Source organism: Lactuca serriola, chromosome 3 (assembly GCF_051521515.1).
Source record: "Lactuca serriola cultivar US96UC23 chromosome 3, Lser_US96UC23_V15, whole genome shotgun sequence".
Lineage (NCBI taxonomy): Eukaryota > Viridiplantae > Streptophyta > Magnoliopsida > Asterales > Asteraceae > Lactuca > Lactuca serriola.
This window is the reverse complement of record NC_136410.1, coordinates 285,773,728-285,787,427: the sequence shown is the minus strand read 5'-3', so window position 1 is coordinate 285,787,427 and position 13,700 is coordinate 285,773,728.

Genomic DNA, 13,700 nt, shown 5'->3' with positions numbered 1-13,700 from the left:
GGAGGACTACGATCTTACCTCAGAAGATTATGCTATGATGGTGTCCAATCCAAAAAGGTTCATCAAGAAGAGGTTTCCTACCAATAAAAACCGAAATTGGCAGGGAAGCTACAGTTCAGAAAAGGTAAGGGAGGAGCCGAAGACTGAGGAACCAAAGAAAGAGGTGAAGGCTGAAGGAGATTCTGGTGTCAACGACTACTACTGTGGAGGAAAGAACCGTTATGCCAAAGATTGTGTTCTGAAGAAAATGGCAGAGAAGGATGAGGAGAAAGATGAAGAGTCTGTCTTGATGAAAAAGCTGGAAGAGATCAAGAGGAAGAAAGCTGCTACTAACCCTTCTATGAATGCTCTTATTGTACAGGGTTCGGCAGAGGATGACGAGTTCGGTGGCGTGCAGGTGTGGTCAACCGACTCAGAAGATGATGAGGTGAGAAAGCCTTCGCATGGAAAGGCGTATGTGGCAAGAGGTGGTGAAAGCGGCGGAAAGTGTTTGATGGTGACTGACGTATCTCACATGAGGGGATACAATATAGATGGTGGAAATGAGGACACCAAGGAGTGAGAGGACTTATGCTTCACATCAAAACCTCTCAGTGTGCAGATCAATGAACTTGACGAATTGATCAAGAAGGTACAATCTATTTTTATCTCGTTCAAAGTTCCACAGAAATCATACGAAAAGGAATTAAATAACTTAAATTCAAGAATCTCAAATCTGGATAGTTGTTTAACTCAAACACGGGTCACCAATTCTAACCTAACTGACCAAATAAGCAGGGTGTCATCCAAGAGTGAGGAGCGAAGGATGTGGATTGAGCAGAAGGAGTCAGAATTGATTGAGTCTAAGGATGAAAATATTTATTTACAAAGAGACAATTTAAAACTTTTAAAACAAAGAAATGTTTTTTGTTTGATTGCTAAAAGACATTATGCTAACATTACTCAACTGCATCTGAATTGTGAAATAGGGCAGAAAATACATCGCATGATTTTACCCTTCCTTGAGTTTAAGGAGGATGAAATCGATGCTGAGGCATACAACTATGAAAGTGTTGTATTGTCTGATGATGTGAATCCCACTTACATGTATGGTCTGGACAAAATAGAATCTTTTATAAAGTCCAAAGACCATAAGGACATGCTGAAAAATCTTTTGGATGAAAACGATAAACTGAATCTAAGGACCGAAACCATACAAAAATTCGACTCATTGAATGCTAATTTAAGTTCAAAAAATAAGGTTGATGTTGAAAACGCATCTGAACTTAATGATGACAATGATATGAGTGAAATTTATGTAGAGGATGTAGTCGACTGTTTTGAGTTTGTCAAGAGCGAACCCGAAAACCACAAAAATCTGATTTCTGAAAACTCTGTGGATTTCGCTCGTTTGTCCCAAAATAAGTCCCCGATTCTTGAAGAAAAGGCTGTTGTTGCTAAAGATAGTGACGATGAAGATAAAGAGACCATTGCCAATCTTTCGAAAAAGAAAGGCCGAGACAAGGACGCTGACATTAGCGCTCGGGTTGCTAGAGCGGCTGAAGAAGCTAAACAAAAAAAGAAAGAAGCTCATGACCTTCTCGAGAACAGGAAAACTCTTTTTCCTCCTTGGACTCTTGAGAAGTTGCTGAAAGAAGCCATCGAAACTCCAAGCATCTTGTGGCTAGAACCAGTGATCTCACTTGATCGTGATAATTCTGTCGATTCTCAGTTCGACATGCCACTGACCCAAAAGGCGTTCGTCTTTCATGCCTTTGACAACATTGCTGAGTTCCCTCATCCTCATTCAAAGGTTGACAGGGATTTGGTAGAATTCTATCTGAGGGTCGCTCAACCATAGTATCAAACATGGAGCGCTCAGAAGATAGTCAATGTTCGGGTCCTCAAGCCGTATCTGGAAGGAAACTTCACCAACGTTCGATTTAAGGTGCTGAGAGGATCTGCCAAGACCGAACATGCCATCTCGCTTGCTGATCTTCCCAACTTGAATCCACACGACTAGATTATTTTGCACAACATCCTTCTTACAAATGAATCAGAATATGGTCCGATCATAGACCACTTCAAGAGGATGCTTGTTTGTTACATCCTGGAAGTCACCAAGATGGATCAGGACATAGCGAGTGTCTTCAAGAAAAAGCCTACTATTTCTCCTGTTGGCTCAGCAAGTGATCTCAACATGATGCAGATGGGGAAGATAGACCCGAAGAGAAATTCAGTTATGTTTACCAGAAACGAAGGCAAAAAATGCATGTTCGCTTTGGCAGACAAACATCTTTATACCACTGCATGTCTGGAACACATCTTAGGGATCATTCATTGGTGCAAGCAGAATTCAGCGGATGACAAGAAGTACTTTGATGATATGGTTCAATGGTACATTCGCTTCAGACAGACAATTCTCGCACTTATCTCTCGTCTGTTTGATACCACCAAGAAGGTTCCAGCAGCTGGACCCAGCAAGAAGAAGTGATAGTCTCGCTCCAAATTGACGCAAAGGGGGAGATTGTTAGGTCCATTTTAGTGTTGCGTCTTTGGGCTCGTTAGCTAGTCCAGTTTTGTCTCCGGTATGGGCCTGTCCATCCGCGAGTTATTTGTAGGGTTATTATATATAGATGCTTTCATGCATTCTTGATCAAGAGATTAGAGAAGATGTGATAGATTTTGAATTGCATTTACGTTCTTATCTTTTGTAACCGTAGAATCCTCTACAGCGGAAGTTCTTCATCGAGCTCTGCTGAGGATTGGTTTTAATCATTCGACTCATTCAATCCATACTTGTGTTTTTATCTCACTATTTTTACTTTATTTGTTTGCCTGTTATAAATATCTAATCGATCAAAGAGTTTTATAAACTCATCAGAGACGCGATTTCTCACCCGGATTAATGACCGGACTCGACGAGTCGCATTGGTGGACTCGGCGAGTCTGCGCTGTTTAATGAAACCCAAATTTCTCGGGTTTGGGGCCTATTTAAAGCGCCTTATGGCTGTCATTTGTGCTGACCAGTCCCCAGAGCGAAACCCTAGTGAGCTTGAGCGTTTGGAGTGAGAGAGGGAGCCATTGTTGACCTTAGAGGTGTTGTCTAGCAAGGGAGAGGAAGCTATAGCCAAGGGGAAGCAAGAGGATCAACTTCCTGAAGATCTGAGGTCCAGAACATCACGTTTGAGGTACTATTTTCGAAAACCTTTTCTGTTTAGGTGATGCTCATGTTGATTTATGGCTTATTAAGCCCTTTTGTGGCTAGATCTAGTCCTCCCTTGGTCCCTTAAGCGAGTTAGGTTCTGGATTTGGACCCTTGGAGGTCCAGAGTGTCCCATTGTCCAAGCTTTTTATGAATCCATGGAGGTTTTGGTTTGGGATCTTTGTTCTTGAGGTTAAAACACCATTTATGAGTCATTAGGTGGGATATGAGCACCAAGACATGAACTTTATGTGATAAATAAGCTTGGAAGGATTGGATCTATGAGTTAGTGGAAAAGATCTGACCTCAGAAGGTCGTTTGGGTTGTGCATGGGATGCACTCGCCGAGTCCATTGGCAGACTCGACGAGTTGGTGCGGGTTGTTCAGTGATTTCGAACCAGGGGTTGAGTAACCGAGTCGGGTGAGTGACTCGATGAGTCGGAAGGGCCTCAGAGGAATTGGGTCACCGTAGAGACTTGGCGAGTCCACGCCAGACTCGGCGAGTTGGGTTGACCGTTGACCATTGATCAGGGTTGACCGATGTTGACTTGATAGAGTTAGTCAACCCTAGTTTGGAAAGTGTTAATTAGGGATGAATTTGTGATATAGGAGGACTATAGCTCGGTTGATCGAGCACTAGTGATTTCAGGGATTTACGAGTTACCGAGATACGCGAGGTGAGTCTTCTAACTATACTTTACCTTGAGTAGGTAATCAGAGTTATGTGACAGAGTATTTGTATGCTATATGTAGGTTATGTGTTGTACTGCATTATTTCTATGTGATTTATGCCGTGCATGTTTATAGAGTTGGAACCGGAAGGTTCACAGAGTTAGAACCAGAGGGTTCACAGAGTAGGGTCCACGGACCCACAGAGTTATAGCCTTGAGTGGCTAATATGTGCTATGTGTGGTATTTTGGGGAACTCACTAAGCTTTGTGCTTACAGTGTTTGGTGTTATTTGTTTCAGGTACTAGTGAGGATCGCGGGAAGGCGCCGGCCTGATCAGTACACACATGGGATTTTTATGTTATGAGATCTTGGGATTTTTATATGTTATGGATTTGAGTTTCAAACAATGATGTTTTATGAATACTAAATGAATTATGTTTTTATAAAATTCGAAAAATTGTTTCGAAACTTACGGTGTTACAAGTTAGTATCAGAGCCTTGGTTTGAGGGATTCGAGTACACCTTCGGGCGTATTTGAACTCAAACTGAGGATTTGAGAAGATATTTTCAAAAAGAGTAAGAGATTTTTGGAAAATGCAGAGAATAGTCGTGTGTACGATCAGTCAGCGCCCGAATGTTGATTTCCCAAGATACCTTTATGTTATATGTTTATGATATTGATATGATGTATTCTCATGCTAGTGTGGGCTAGGTACTCCTATTAGGACTAAAGTGGCCTGATTTGTGATGTCTTAGCCTAGGGAGAGGTGAGCTGCTATGAGATGCTTGAGAGTGAGTAGGTAGCAGCGAGGAGCTTATGAGAGATCTGTTAGAGAAAGGATTTTGCATAATAGAGTACTTGGGACTTGGGATCCTAGGAGGAGGACTTGGGTTGTATACTGACGCGGTGTGGAATGTAGTATTGGGCCCGTTCTACTGGAAATGCCGGGACAGTATACAGTTCGAGTAAGAATCTTCAGGGTGCCGGGAAATAAGGAGGGATGAGTTATCGAGTGCAAGTATGCTCGAGAGAGTTTCTAATATATCGTATGTTGTTTTTCAGAGGTAGATCATGGTGAGGACACATCTTATGCCAGAGAGCAGCGGGGCTAGTGATGATGAGATCCGCCGGATCATCCATGAGGAGGTGGCTGCGGCCATCAGGGCAGAGATACCAGAGATGTTCGGGTCTATTAAGACCACGTTGATTGAGACTTTTGACGAGCGTTATGCCGCTCTTTCTGAGGCTGCTGTTGCAGCGGCCACCGCAGCCATTGTTGCTGCTAGGCCGCAAGGGGGTGACTCGTTGCTGTTCAGGGAGTTTAGCAACACAAAGCCACCAAAGTTTGACGGGACGCAGGACCCGATTGCAGCGATGAGATGGGTATCTGACATTGAGGGTTGCTTCTATACATGCTCGTGCCCGGAGCACTTGAGGGTTCGGTTTGCGCTGAACCAGCTTCGCCTGGGGGCGAAGGACTGGTGGAAGTTCACGACAGCACACTATTCTCTAGCAGAGCTTGCTGCGGTGACCTGGGAGAGGTTCACCACCATGTTTCGTGATGAATACGTTCCTCTGGCAGAACGGGATCGGTTGGCACAGGAGTTTTTGACCCTCAAGCAGGTATAGAGTCTGTTACGGTTATCACCAGGATGTTTCATGAGAGGGCGATGTTCTGCCCTGAGCACGTTTCTACTGAGCAGGCAAATGCTCAGAAGAGGGAGATCGAGCTAGAGACTCAGGCTACGGAGGAGGCGGAGTCTCAGGGGAGGGATCGGCGACCGGCACAGTCCCAGCCGGCAGCCAAGCGGGCCAAGCCCGCTGATCCCAAATAAGGGAGCCAGAAGGGCCGCACTTGTGGAAAGTGCAGCAAGGGTCATGATGGAGTTTGTAGAGATGGATCTTGCTACAAGTGTGGCAAGGAGGGGCATATGGCCAAGGACTGCCCCTAGGGGTTTGTAGTGTGTTTTCACTACAACCAGATCGGACACCGGAAGGCAGAGTGTGCACAGTTGCGGGGATCATTTCAGGGAGCACCTCAGGGATCTGCCCCTGCCGCCATCAGAGCTACCGAGAGTCGGCCAGTGAAGGCCGAGGTGTCGAGGGCACGAGGGAGAGCCTTTCAGTTGATCGCGAAGGAGGTCCGTGCAGCGCCCAATATAGTGGCTGGTATGTATTCTTTTGTGTATTTATTTTGATGTTGAGATATTATGCTTATATTATGTTATGCGTAGGTACTTTTCTTGTGAATTCTGTACCTGCCTTGGTGTTATTTGACTCGGGTGCGAGTCGGTGTTTTGTATCTTTGGCTTTTAGTCAGCATATCAGTATTAGTCGTCAGGCGTTGAGTCGGCCTCTGAGAGTTTCCATAGCTGACGAGAGGGTGATATATGCCACGGAGGTGATCCGTGGGTGTGTATTCGAGATTTTCGGTGTTGAGTTTCCGATTGATTTGGTTCCTTTTGCGATGGGTGACGCTGTGTCATTGTGGGCATGGACTGCTTGAGCAGATTCGATGCGGTTATCGACTGCGAGCGGCAGCTGGTGACGATACGAGACCCTAGTGGGGGAGTTCTTATGGTGTACGGCGAGGGTACACGTTCTGGGTTAGCGTTTTGTTCGGCCGCTACGGTGAGGCAGTGTCTGCAGCAGGGCTGTAAGGGCTTTGTGGCATATGTGATGGATATGCGGGTTGATTCAGAGAGGCCGAGGTCAGTTGAGGAGGTTTCGATAATGCGTGAGTTCCCGGATGTATTTTCAGAGGAGTTGCTAGGTGTGCCTCCCGTGAGGCAAGTGGAGTTCAGTATCGATTTGGTTCCGGGGGCCGCGCCTATCGCCAAGGTGCCTTATCGCCTTGCACCTCCAGAGATGCAAGAGTTATCCTTGCAGCTTCAGGAGCTGCTGGGAAAGGGATTTATTCGGCCGAGTAGCTCGCCGTGGGGAGCGCCTATCCTTTTTGTCAAGAAGAAGGATTGTTCACACCGGATTTGCATTGATTACCGGGAGTTGAACAAGCTGACTGTCAAAAACCGTTACCCGTTGCCGAGAATCGACGATTTGTTCGACTAGTTACAGGGAGCATCTTGGTTCTCCAAGATCGATTTGAGGTCTGGATATCATCAGGTGAGGGTGCGAGATGAGGACATCCAGAAGACAGCGTTCAGGACGCGTTATGGGCATTACGAGTTTGTGGTGATGCCTTTCGGGCTCACCAATGCCCCAGCAGTGTTCATGGATCTCATGAACCGAGTGTGCAGGCCGATGTTGGATCGGTCGGTGATTGTATTCATCGACGACATTTTGGTATATTCGAGATCTAGAGAGCAGCATGAGGAGCATTTGAGGGAGATCCTCGGAGTTCTGAGATCGGAGAGGCTTTATGCCAAATTCTCCAAGTATGATTTCTGGTTGCGAGAGGTCTAGTTCCTAGGGCATCTCGTTAACCAGAAAGGGATATTGGTCAACCCGGCCAAAGTTGAGGCAGTGATGAGTTGGGAGGTGCCAAGGTCACCCTCCGAGATCAGGAGTTTCTTAGGGTTGGCAGGTTATTATCGGAGATTTATTAGGGATTTCTCTAAGATCGCAGTGCCACTCACCAGGTTGACCCGGAAGGGTGTCGCTTTCTCATGGGACCCCGAGCAGCAGGCCTCCATTGAGACGCTTCGGCAAAGGTTATGTGAAGCCCCGGTGTTAGCCCTTCTGGAGGGGATGGAGAACTTTGTGGTATACTGTGATGCATCGATCTTGGGGTTGGAAGCGGTGTTGATGTAGAGAGGGCATGTGATAGCATACGCATCGAGGCAGCTGAAGCGTCATGAGACGAGGTATCCCACCCATGATCTAGAGTTGGGGGCAGTGGTGTTCACCCTCAAAATTTGGCGTCACTATCTGTATGGGGTTCAGTGTACGTTATACACGGACCATAAGAGCCTGAAGTATTTGATGGATCAGCCTAACCTAAATATGCGGCAGAGGAGGTGGTTGGATGTGGTCAAGGATTATGATTGTGAGATCATGTACCATCCGGGCAAGGCTAATGTGGTAACCGACGCCCTGAGTCACAGGGCAGAGAGCACCCCATTGCGAGATGTATGTTTGCGATTGACCGTGATAGCTCCGGTGTTGGACACCATTCGTGAAGCACAGGCTGAGGCCGTGAGATCGGATAACCAGAAGAGAGGGCGAGTTGTTGGGTTGGTATCGGAGTTCGTTACCGATGGTCGGGGGCTTATGACATTTCAGGGGCGTATATGGGTACCGTTTCTGGGAGGGACGCGTACCATTTTGATGGAAGAGGCTCATTGGTCAAAATTCTCGATCCATCCTGGGGCCATAAGATGTATTTAAACCTGAGGAGAGAGTATTGGTGGCCCTGTATGAAGAGGGATGTTGCGTGGTTTGTTGAGAGGTGCTTAACCTGCCATAGGGTTAAGGCCGAGCACCAGAGACTGCATGGTAAGTTGCAGCCGTTGGAGGTTCCCGAGTGGAAGTCGGAACAGATTACCATGGATTTTATCACCAAATTGCCAAGGACTGCTAGAAGAGTCGATGCAATTTGGGTGATTATGGACAAGTTGACAAAAAGCGCTCACTTCCTTGCTATCAGTGAGAGTTCTTCCGCAGAGAAATTAGCAGAGATGTACGTGAGGGAAGTGGTATCATGACATGGAGTGCCGATCTCGATTGTTTCAGACCGAGATGTACGTTTCACTTCCATATTTTGGAAGAAGTTTCACGAGGAGTTGGGTACTAGACTGCATTTTAGTACCGCATATCACCCCCATACTGACGGACAGAGTGAGCGAACAATTCAGACGCTCGAGGACATGCTCCGGGCATGTGTGTTGGACTTCAGGGGGAGTTGGGACACGTATTTTCCCTTGGCAGAGTATTCCTACAACAACAGCCATCATTCGAGCATTGGTATACCACCCTTTGAGCTGTTGTATGGGAGGAGGTGTCGGACTCCTATTTGTTGGGGAGAGGTGGGGCAACGAGTGATGGGTAGCATAGAGATTGTGCTTCAGACGACAGAGCAGATACAGCGGGTCAGGCAGAGATTGTTGACCGCTCAGAGCCGCCAGAAGATTTATGCGGATTGACGTCGATCCGAGCTCGAGTTCCAGGTCGGTGATTATGTTCTCCTGAAGGTATCTCCTTGGAAAGGAGTGATCCGATTCAGGAAGAGGGGCAAGCTAGGGCCCCAGTATATTGGGCCGTTCAGAGTGATCGCGAGGGTGGGCAGGGTAGCGTATCGTTTGGAGCTACCTGCGGAATTGGAGCGGATTCATAATACCTTCCACGTATCTCAGTTGAGGAAGTGTATAGCCGACGAGTCAGCGGTAGTTCCGTTAGAGGACATTCAGGTGGATGCAAGCCTGAACTACGTGGAGAGACCAGTTGCGATTGCGGATCGGAAGATCAAGGTTCTGAGGAACAAGGAGGTGCCTCTGGTACAGGTTCAGTGGCAACATCGGAAGGGATCCGAGTTGACCTAGGAGCCAGAGCGCGAGATGCGGGAGTAGCATCCGGAGCTATATCAGGAATGAGACTTCGAGGGCGAAGTCAGATTCAAGTGGGGGAGAATTGTAACATCCGGAATTTCATGTATCATATTTATTCATTTTATTTTGAGTTTTGTGGAAGAACTCGGCGAGTTGATGCGTAGACTCACCGAGTAGAGATGCGATTTCTCACCCGGATTAATGACCGGACTCGACGAGTCGCATTGGTGGACTCGGCGAGTCTGCGCTATTTAATGAAACCCTAATTTCTCGGGTTTGGGGCCTATTTAAAGGGCCTTATGGCCGTCATTTGTGCTCACCAGTCCCCATAGTGAAAACCTAGTGAGCTTGAGCGTTTGGAGTGAGAGAGGGAGCCATTGTTGACCTTGGAGGTGTTGTCTAGCAAGGGGAAGGAAGCTATAGCCAAGGGGAAGCAAGAGGATCAACTTCCTGAAGATCTGAGGTCCAGAACATCACGTTTGAGGTACTATTTTCGAACCCCTTTTTTGTTGAGGTGATGTTCATGTTGATTTAGGGCTTATTGAGCCCTTTTGTGGCTAGATCTAGTGCTCCCTTGGTCCCTTAATCGAGTTAGGTTCTGGATCTGGACCCTTAGGGGTCCAGAGTGTCCCTTTTTCCAAGCTTTTTATGAATCCATTGAGGTTTTGGTTTGGGATCTTTGTGCTTGAGGTTAAAACACCATTTATGAGTCATTAGGTGTGATATGAGCACCAAGACATGAACTTTACGTGATAAATAAGCTTGGAAGGACTGGATCTATTATTTAGTGGAACAGATCTGACCTCAGAAGGTCGTTTGGGGTTGTGCATGGGATGCACTCGCCGAGTCCATTGGCAGACTTGACGAGTTGGTGCGGGTTGTTCAGTGATTTCGAACCAGGGGTTGAGTAACCGAGTCGGGTGAGTGACTCGGTGAGTCGGTAGGGACTCAGAGGAATTGGGTCCCCGTAGAGACTTGGCGAGTCCATGCCAGACTCGGCGAGTTGGGTTGACCATTGACGATTGACCAGGGTTGACCGATGTTAACTTGATAGAGTTAGTCAACCCTAGTTTGGAAAGTGTTAATTAGGGATGTATTTGTGATATAGGAGGACTATAGCTCGGGTGATCGAGCACTAGTGATTTCAGGGATTTACGAGTTACCGAGATACGCGAGGTGAGTCTTCTAACTATACTTTACCTTGAGTAGGTAATCAGAGTTATGTGACAGAGTATTTGTATGCTATATGTATGTTATGTGTTGTACTGCATTATTTCTATGTGATTTATGCCGTGCATGTTTATAGAGTTGGAACCGGAAGGTTCACAAAGTTAGAACCAGAGGGTTCATAGAGTAGGGTCCACGGACCCACAGATTTATAGCCTTGAGTGGCTAATATGTGCTATGTGTGGTATTTTTGGGGAACTCACTAAGCTTTGTGCTTACAGTGTTGGGTGTTATTTGTTTCAGGTACTAGTGAGGATCGCGGGAAGGCGCCGGCCTGATCAGTACACACACGGGATTTTTATGTTGTAAGATCTTCGTATTTTTATATGTTATGGATTTGAGTTTCAAACAATGATGTTTTATGAATACTAAATGAATTATGCATTTATAAAATTCGAAAAATTGTTTCGAAACTTACAGTGTTACAATTAGGGCTAAATTAAATTGGTTATGACCCATTAAGGCCCATTAAAGTTAACCTAGTATATTTTTGGCTCATATGGCCCAAAAGTATTAATTTTCACGTATATGGGTCCAAATAGGGCCCATTTGAGAGTTCTAGGTTCAAGATAGACAAATTGGAAATTTATTAGTCCATCAGGCCCAATAAGGAATTCCTAGTCCAAAATGGACTTAAATCGGGATTTCAAAGGTTTCCAACTCTTTGCTGACCATTTGTAGTGTTTGATGAAGTTTTGCTATTATAGAATAAGCATCATGCATGTTTTCATGTTATTGATTCATAGTCTCTATGAGTGTTGTAGTCACAAGGCACCAAAATTTCTAGTTGTGACGTCATCCCCCCGTTAGATGGAATTTCGTCCCGAAATTCTTTTGAAAGTTAGATTTGAGGATGCAAGAATAGATGAGGGTACTTCTGCTTCATTTGATCTTCGCGTTCCCATGTGAATTCTGGTCCGCATCTCGCGTTCCATCGAACTTTCACAATTGGAAAGCGGCTCTGCTCGGTACGCTTTACCTCTTGCTCCATGATTTCAACTGGCTCCTCGATGAACAGAAGGTTCTCATTGATTTCAATCTCCTATAAAGGAATGACGAGAGTCTCGTCGAATAAGCACTTTTTCAAGTTGGAAACGTGCAACACAGGGTGTACACTACTGAGTTCAGCGGGTAGTTGCAGTCTATAAGCCACTGGGCCGATTCGGGCAAGAATCTCGAAGGGTCCAATGTATCGAGGGTTTAGTTTGCCCCGCTTCCCAAAATGAAACACTCCTTTCCAAGGAGATACTTTTAGTAACACCCTATCTCCAACTTCGAATTCCAAGGGCTTTCTTCTTTTATCGGCATAGCTCTTTTGTCTGTCTCGGGACGATTGCAGTCGTGCTCTAATCTGGATTATCTTATCGGTCGTCTCGCGTATGATTTCCGGTCCCGTTAAGGCGTTGTTTGGAGTCTGCCCTCCTGCTAGTTGGGTGTCTCCTACCTCAGCCCATCACAACGGTGATCTACATTTACGCCCGTATAATGCTTCGAAAGGAACAACTTTGATACTCGAGTGACAACTGTTGTTGTATGAGAACTCGATCAAAGGAAAGTGGGTATCTTACAATTTTCCAAAGTCTATTACGCATGCGTGATGCATATCTTCTAGCGTTTGGATGGTTCGCTCGCTTTGGCCATCCGTTTATGGGTGGTAGGCAGTGCTCATGTCGAGTTGTGTTTCCATACCTTTCTAAAGCGATTGCCAAAAGCGTGATGTAAACCTACTATCTCTATCTGAGAAGATAGATACAGGTACTCTATGGAGTTTCACGATTTCCTTGATGTAGATTCTTGTCAGGCGCTCCATCTTGTATGATTCTTTTATTGGTAGGAAACGGGCGGATTTCGTTAGTCTATCAACTATTACCCAGATCGTGTCCAAAACCTTCCGTCGACTTGGGTAGTTTGGTCACAAAATCCATAATAATCCTTTCCCATTTCCACTCGGGAATTACTGGCTGCTATAGTAATCCAGAGGGTTTCTGATATTCCACCTTCATATCAGGCCACCAATAATGTTGCTTAACATCCAAGTACATTTTGTCCGAACCTGGATGGATGGAGTATCGCGTCTTGTGGGCTTCGTTCATGACTACCTCTCTGAATCCCCCAAGTTTAGGGACCCATATGCGGTTCATGAAGTAATATGTTCCATCTTCCTTCACCTCCAAGTTCTTCTCCATTCCACGCAGCGCTTCACTTGTTTTGTTTTCCGCCTTCATGGCATCTGACTAGGCTGTCCTGATTTGCGAGGTCAGTTGGGATTGGATGGTTATTGAGAGAGTTTTACACGATGATTTGAGTATTCTTTTCGACTCAAGGCATCGGCTACCACGTTAGCCTTGCATGGTTGGTACTTGATTTCGCATTCGTAGTCGTTTAGCAGTTCAACCCATCTTCGTTGCCTCATATTTAGCTCTTTTTGATTTAAGATGTGTTGTAGAATCTTGTGGTTAGTGAAGATAGTGCACTTGGTACTGTAAAGGTAATGTCTCCAAATCTTCAGGGCGCAGACCGCTGCTCCCAGCTCCAGATCGTGGGTCTTGTAATTCACTTCGTGAGTCTTTAGTTGCCGGGATGCGTAAGCTATCACCTTTCCACGCTACATGAGTACACAGCCTAAACCCTGATTTGACGCATCGCAGTAGACTATAAAGTCTTCCGTTCCTTCAGGTAGCGATAGCACTGGTGCACTGCATAGTGCTTGCTTCAAAGATCGAAATGTGGCTTCCTGGTTGTCTGTCCATATGAAGGGTGCACTCTTTTGTGTGAGCATGGTAAGCGGTTTGGCCGTCTTAGAGAAGTTTTGGATGAATCTCCTATAATAGCCTGCGAGACCCAGAAGTTGGCAAATTTTTGTGGGTGTTTTTGGGATTGCCCATCCTTTGATAGCTTGGATTTTAGAAGGATCCACATGAATTCCTTCCTGACTAACAACATGTCCCAAAAATTTCACGCTTCGGAGCCAAAAATCGCACTTGGAGAGTTTTGCGTATAGCTTTTCGGTTCGCAAGGTTTCCAGGATTTGTCGAAGATGTTGGTCGTGTTCCTCTTCGCTTCTGGAATATACAAGGATATCATCGATGAAAAATTCATAATGTCCGTAATG